Source organism: Anas acuta, chromosome 1 (assembly GCF_963932015.1).
Source record: "Anas acuta chromosome 1, bAnaAcu1.1, whole genome shotgun sequence".
NCBI lineage: Eukaryota > Metazoa > Chordata > Aves > Anseriformes > Anatidae > Anas > Anas acuta.
In genome coordinates this window covers 40,273,981-40,281,827 of record NC_088979.1, presented here as the reverse complement: position 1 = coordinate 40,281,827, position 7,847 = coordinate 40,273,981, and the positions used below count along the sequence as shown (strand labels likewise).

General features: G+C 37.8%; 1 long non-coding RNA gene across 1 annotated transcript; it reads left to right on the top strand.

Moving 5' to 3' along the window:
- The first annotated feature begins 379 nt into the window (after positions 1-379).
- LOC137850121 (uncharacterized) lies at positions 380-7,630 on the top strand. Its single transcript, XR_011092277.1, has 3 exons — positions 380-519; positions 4,695-4,774; positions 5,830-7,630. It is a non-coding gene; the product is annotated as an uncharacterized lncRNA (long non-coding RNA).
- Positions 7,631-7,847: the final 217 nt, after the last annotated feature.

The window sequence follows — 7,847 nt, the reverse complement described above, 5'->3', positions numbered from 1 at the left end:
AGGTGACGATCCTGATACCCCATCCGGAATTTTCTTCTTCTCGCATCTCTCCAGGGGTAAATGTGCCTGCTGCTTCTCTAAAGTGCCTGTACACCAATGCACAGAGCATGGGAAATAAACAGGATGAGCTCAAGATCTGTGTTCGGTCTCAGGGTCACGATCTCATTGCAATCACTGAGACGTGGAGGGACAGCTTGCACCACTGGAACACTGTCATGAAGGGCTATGTCCTTTTTAGGAAAGACAGGCTGGGGAAGTAAGGGGGTGGGGTTGCCCTTTATGTGAGGGAGCAATTAGAGTGTACCCAGCTCCAGCTGGGGGAGGGTGAAGGACAAGTGGAGAGCTTGTGGATAAGAATTAAGGGGTGGGCTGGTATGGGCGACAGTTGTGGGTGTATACTACAGGTCACCAGATCAGGAGGAGGAGGTCGATGAGGCCTTCTGCAAGCAGCTGGTAGTAGCCTCACAATCACGGGCACTGGTTCTCATGAGGGACTTCAATTTTCTGGACATCTGTTGGGTAATCAACTCGGCCAGGCATGTACAGTCCAAACGGCTCCTACAGTTTGTTGACGCAGGTGGTGGAGGAGCCAACGAGGAGGAGGGTGCTCCTGGACCTTGTCCTCGCCAACAGTGATGGGCTTGTTAGGGATGTGAAGGTTCGGTGCAGCTTGGGATGCAGTGATCATGAGATGGTGGAGTTCAAGATGGAACTTGGTGGAAGAAGTAAGGCTAAAAGCAGGATTGCAACCCTGGACTTTTGGAGAGCCAATTTTGACCTCTCCTGGGACCTGCTTTGGAGCATCTCGTGGGCTAGGTTGCTAGAAGGCAAGGGTGCATGTGAGAGCTGGGCTACATTTAAACAGCACTTCTTCCAAGCTCAGGATCGGTGCATCCCTAAGAGTAGGAAATTGGGGAAGGGGGGCAGGAAACCTGCGTAGATGAGCAAGGAGCTCATCTAGGGAAGAAGAAGGTTTATGAAATGTGGAAAAAGGGCCTGTCCTCTTGGGATGAGTGTAGAAGTGTTGTCAGGGCCTGCAGGGACGCGACAAGGAAGGCTAAAGCCCACCTAGAGATGAGGCTTGCAAAAGAAATAAAAGATAATAAAAAGATTTTTTTTTAAAGTATGTAAACAGTAAAAGGAAGACTAGGGATAATGTGGGTTCCTTGCTGAATGAGGAGGGTGTCCTGGTAACAGGAGACACTGAGAAGGCGGAGATACCGAATGCTTCCTTGCTTCAGTCTTTGCTTCAAGGACTCCTCCCCAGGACTCCTCGACCCTGGAGGGAGGAGAAAGAGTCTGGGAAGTGGAGATCTCCCCCTTTGTTGACAAGGGTGTGGTTTGGGAGCGTCTGAGTGGGCTAAACGCACACAGATCCATGGGTCCTGATGGGATGCATTCACGTGTGCTAAGGGAGTTGGCAGAGGTGATTGCCGAACCGCTCTCTATCATCTTTGAAAGTTCCTGGAGAACAGGAGAGGTGCCTGAAGATTGGAGGATAGCCAATGTCACTCTGGTCTTCAAGAAGGGCAAGAAGGAGGATCTGGGAAACCAAAGGCCAGTCAGTCTCACCTCTATCCCTGGAAAGGTGTTGGAGCAGCTTGTTCTGGATGCCATCTCCAAGCAATTGGAAGAGAAGAAGGTTATGAGGAGTAGTCAGCATGGATTCATCAAGGGGATTAATGACATAGCTGATTGAGTGTACCCTCGGCAAGTCTGCAGATGACACCAAACTGAGTGGTGGTGTTGGTATCAAAGAGGATCTATTTAAAGGGACCTGTACAGGCTGGGGAAGTGGGCCCATGTGAGCTGCATGAAGTCCAAGTGCAAGGTGCTGCACCTGAGCCAGGAAAATCCCAGACATGCATACAGACTAGAAGAATAACTAATTGAGAGCAACCATGCAGAGAAGGACTTGGGTGTTCTGATGGATGAAAGCTTGACGTGAGCCAGCAATGCATGCTTGCAGCCCAGAAGGTGAACTGCATCCTGGGCTGCATCAAAAGAGGTACGACTAGCAAGGGAAATGATTGTAGCCCCTACTCTGCCCTCATGAGGCCCCACCTGGACACTGCATCCAGGTTTGGGGACCCCAGCACAAGAAAGATGTGGACATTTCCACAAGTCCAACGGAGGGCTACAATGATGATTAGAGGGCTGGAGCACCTCTCCTATGAAGAAAGGCTGAGAGCTGGGCCTGTTCAGCCTACAGAAGAGAAGTCTCTTGGGTGACCTCATTGTGACCTTTCAATACTTAAAGGAGTCTTATAAAGAAGACAGAGAAGGACTTTTTACTTGGGTAGATAATAACAATTCAAAGGGGATTGGTCTTAAACTAAAATAAGATAGATTTAGACTAGACATTAGGAGGAAATTCTTCACTGTAAGGGTAGTGAGGCTCTGGAACTGGTTGCCCAAAGAGACTGTAGATGCCCCATCCCTGGACGTGTTCAAGGCAAGGCTGGATGAGGCCCTGGGCTGCCTGATCTAGTGGGTGGTATCCCTACCTATGGCGGGGGGGTTGGAGTTAGATGATCCTTTCAACCTGTACCATTCTATAATTTTATGATTTGATGATTCTATGAAATACTGACTTAGAGTTTAAATAATAAAGATCAACATGTAACCTTTGGTACAGAGTCAGCTTCTGTTTTGCCAGTTATAAGCTCAAATTAGCATAGATTTTGTAACTTGAAGTTTTCTATATGGAAGAAATTCAAACCTTTCTGGCTTATGCTTTGGAAGATAAAGTTTCCTATTCCTTCACCTTCAAAATCTAAGACCAATACATCCTTGTTTATTGCATATGAGTACTTTATCACAAAGATCAATAATACACGTTCCTCACCATTTCTAAGTAGAACAGCAGAGGTCCATGGATCAATATAATCAATATTAATCAATTATTGGTACTTCCGGGGAACTTCTTAGGGGAGACACTTAGTTTAGCCTAAATTCTTGCCAGATTTCTGTATTTGCTATTTGTTACATCATAATTTTAAGAGAAATGCAACAGTTACTCAAACTAATATATATATTATAAACTTTTTGTTTTTAACAATTTTAATTTGTGAAATTGTATTTGAAATAGCTTTTGGGGTGGGTGATCCAATCAGAATCTGCTTGAATGCAATGAAACAGTGTGTCACTATCCTGAAAAAATAAAAGTCCAAATGCAAAATGGAAACCATTTATAGCTGACTTGAAGAAAACAAATATTCAAAGTAAAGAAAAAATAAAAATAACTAAAAATAATTAAACTCACTATTTAATAGATTTGGGAGTTGTTTGTGTTTATGAGTTATTCAATTCAGTTCAACTGGTTTCCTGTGTTCATTAGTTAGTTTTTATTTATTTTTCTTTTTCTTATCATTCTTCAAATAATATTGTTGTAGTTGTTCTTTTTAGTTTGTGTGTTTGTGTGTGTGTGTGTCCTTTTTAAGCTAATAATGAATTCTGGGATGTATTGTTTAAAAAAAATCATTGTTCTTTAGAATCCAGACCTTGTAATTCAAATTGTATGACTGGACTCTCAAAACATGTAAATTAAACTTCTGCCATAATGATTAAATTGCCCTCACCATTGTTTTATTTTCTTCCTACTGTCAGATTAAGGAAGCTAGGTAGCAAAAATAATCTTCATTTAACTGTCTTGAATTTCTTCAAGATTAATTTTTCTTGTGCATAACATAGAATATAATGCAAAGCTACATTTTAATAGAAGAAACCTAAACAGAATCCTAGAAGAAACCTAAAAAGGTAAATGCTGCATTTCTTGTGTTTCTCAATTCCCCTTTCAAATAAGCCTAGTGCATACTGGATGCATTGTACTATACATATATACATGTATACGCTATACAATATACACAAATATAAAATGGGAGACTGTTTCTAAAACACCCTATATGATCTGTAGAATTGAAAGCGTGAATACACAATGCAACACAATACACAACACAGAGATTGCACCGGCTGATTAATAACACTTAAGTTTTCAGGCACAGAATTGCCATTAACCTGTGCCTGGCTCAGAGGAACAGTGTGCTCAGGCTTTGTGTTGAAGAGGTCTCAGGGAAGTGAAGCACCTCTGTTGTTAAATCTGCTTCTCTAGCAGCCCCAGACACCGAAAGCAAAGCCTATTTTGGGCTTTAGCCACATGACAGCCAAACTGCATACTGCTTGTCTTCCGTTATTCAGGTAACACTCTCCTGAGGAATTCAGGAGTCAGAAGGGGAAGATGTGTTTGTGTGTGTATGCATGTGTGCATGCGCATTGCAGCACATATATATGTGAAAGCTTGCATCTCAGTCGAACTTAAGGGAACTTGTCTAGTACAAATAGCTGCATATGTCTTTTGACTGAAAATGTGTTTGTTTGTTTGTTTTTGCTTTCTCAATGACTGCTGCAGGATCCTTGAAATGCATAGAGTGAATCAGTCTGTAAAAAATTCGCAATACTTTACAAAACATTGTACTGGTAAGCATTATAAATGTGGGAGCTATGACTAGCACACTCACAAATGGCTATTCATTTAAGTTCTGTTGGGTAGCAAACCATGTTAATTTTAATAAACAATGTAAAATGTCACTGTTCCAGCCCTTTCCCAGGATATGTTTCAGTATCTGCTGTCCTGTTGGTTTTGTTTAGGACATGCTTGACCACAATACATTTTTTGTTATGTGCTTGTTCCCCAGCCCCAGAGGTCAGTGCTGCCTTCATCCAGAGGTGCGTGCTCTTGAACAATCCCTGTGGACATTTGGTCATGCCAAAGGAGGTGACTACAGATGTCAACTGTCCTTCAATCTTGAGTCATTGTGAGATGTTAACTGAGTAAACTTGTGGTGTCTCAAGCATTTGGAATTTCATACGGCAAGAAAGCATTTTTTTTTACTAAAAAAGAGGAAGAATATTAGCTTTTTTTTTTTTTTTTCATCATCTCAGCATTTCAATATCTTTTTATGTGTAGATCCATCTCAGAAAAAAATGGATAGCACATCAGGAAAAAAAATTATGACACCACAAAATGTGCTGATGAGTCCCGACCACCTTACCACTTTTAAAACGATACTGTGGTACTGTGGTATTGACTGAAAAATTAGACTTCAGAGCTATAAAACTAGATGACAAATATATATATATTTTCTCATCAAATTTTTATTTCTCACCTTCAGTGGTTTTATTCTTGCTATAATGTAAAATTAGAAAATATTATGTAAATCAGACCTAATAGGATTTTTTTTCCAAGTTTAAGTTTAAGTGTGTTTAAGAGAAATAATATAAAATCTGAAATATTTTATATTTTTTATGGGCTTCTTTTGAAAAGGCTGCTTCCAGCAAAACTGAAGGCTGCATGTACAAACGGAAAATCTAAACAGTAAATAGTACTGGCAAAATAATATCTAGCATATGATTGCTCTACTCTGGCAGTTACTCCTCTGTACATTTTTTTTTTTTTTTTTTATCCTAAAGTCCATCCTAACTGAATATTAGTGAATAAATACTTTTTCACGGTTTCACCTTGAAATCTCATTTTCTTCTTTTAAATGCCTAACATTTACATTGTTCTAATTAATCTGAAAAATAATTTTAATTAACTTTAAAAAGAGCAATCAAAAGCTAACATCTATTTTGTTTAATTTCATTTCTACATACTGTGTAATTTTAATCTGTAAATCAAAACAATACATTTGTACAGGGAGATTTTTATCAACCATATCAGGCCCCAAGTAATTGTCTCTTTGACATCTTGCCGTAAAATTATACAACAAAGGATCAGATGTTATGAATTCGCTAACAGAACACTCTTCTTTATAATTTATTGCCTACCAGATACTAGAAACTATTTTGGAAGAAATTTTGGAAGGACAATCAATTATGGAAGACATAATCTGACAGTCTGCATACTGTATTAGACAAAATATTATTTCCGGACCTGAAGTCAATTCTTTTTCAGAAACCACAAATTTGTATCAGAAGTTTCCAAAGCTCTACATAAATCTCTGCTATACATAAGTGCCTATCTACGCATATACTTTGGTTTCAGTTTATTATTATTGTAGGTCACAGTAAATAAAATCATTTACTTTTGACTTAAATATTGGGGGAAGTGTATTCTAATTTGAAAAAGGTGGCTACTTACACATAAGAAATTAGAATTGCTGTAACTGTGATAATCTAAATATATAGAATTGCTGTATCCATAATAATTGCAGGATGTAAAGAAACAAAGCTTTTAAATGTGAGTTATAACTTTTATTTTTTCAAGTATATAGTGGGAGAAATAATCTTGCATTCCTGAAATCTTGTCTACATCCAAAATAATAAGGTGGATATTGAAATATTTATATCTTGAAAGATTAAAAAAAAATAATAATAATGATAATGAAGAAGAAGAAGAAGGGGAAGGAGAAGGAAAAGATGCGTATGACATTGTGTGCTCAGGTGATAATGAAACTCCACTCTGTAGAGTCAACTCTGTATTTGTTGAGTAATAATGGACCATTCCCTGAAAACAGTTTTCTTTCTTCTGTAACAAAATGAAGGATATCCACCAGTAATAAGATTGTTCTAGATGAGTTCAGAAAGCATATGGACAGAATAATCAAATAGCAGTAAAGATTAGTGTCACAATCATGGTCATTCATGACAATGATATTTTATGCTTTTGGAGTGATTTGAAACTAGAATGGTATAAAAACCATTTGAAGGCAGAGTAAAAATGTTGAAATCAATATTTTCATGTTTCAAATTTTAAGTTTTACGGTTTGATGTTATAACAGCTTATACTGATTTTGAAGAAAGCATGCTTAGATCAAGGGTATTTCCAAGATGAAAGTGATAGTGATGGTGATTAGCAACTACTTACTGAGGAAGAGGGACTAACATTAATAGATATGCCTGCAATCCTGTATTCTTATGATTTGTAGGACATTTAGAAAAGATACACATATATACACACAAGCGTAATAAAATATATACATATGACTGTATAAATACATAAACTTATATGTAATTATAAAAATATATCTTCCTTAAGTCCAAACTTCTAGAATTATTTAGTTATGGAAGCATCTCTGCTGTCATGAAAAGGAGTACATTTTCTAGTGCTTAGGCTAGAAAAAATAAACCTTTGTAAACCCTGAAGGCTGAAAACCATTACACAAACAAAAAGAATTGGAAATGTATTTTTGAAATGTATGCTGTTGACAATACTGATCCCTGTAACCATATAATCCACATGTCCATCAGGGCTTTTCCACAGAATCCCATTAAAAAGATTCCCCTCTTGGGAGAAAAAAAAAATAAAAAAATGAACTTTTAAAGCCTTAGGACAGCATAAACTCTACCTTGCAATAGATTCTTGGGGCATATTCCTCTTCTATCTTCAATGCACAAAATGTATTGCTAGCACTCAAGAAGTAATAAACCTACCTGAAGCATGCAGAAAGAACAAGTGGATTTTTTAGTATGCACCAAATTTATGCTGAAAAGTGTGACCATGCAGTTTTTATAACTAAAAGTTAAATTGTTTAACTTATTGGACCAACAGTTTTAGTGAATAATATATTCCGTGATCTGTCACTGAACTACATGCAGTGTAAACTGTGTACTCTATGAACCTCTGCAGTATAAAAACACAGTTAATCTCTGAGGAAATGTCTTTCAAAATAAATAAATAAATATGTTTATGCACAGAATTATTGTATGTATGTATATATAAATACGTGATACCACACGTGGTTTAATTTGTTTTATTTTGTTTTTCTATAGCTCTGACCTCCCTAACAGATTGATTTACTTCTACAAGTATTGTTTTACAGATGCTTACCCTACAGTTTATTTTTCAG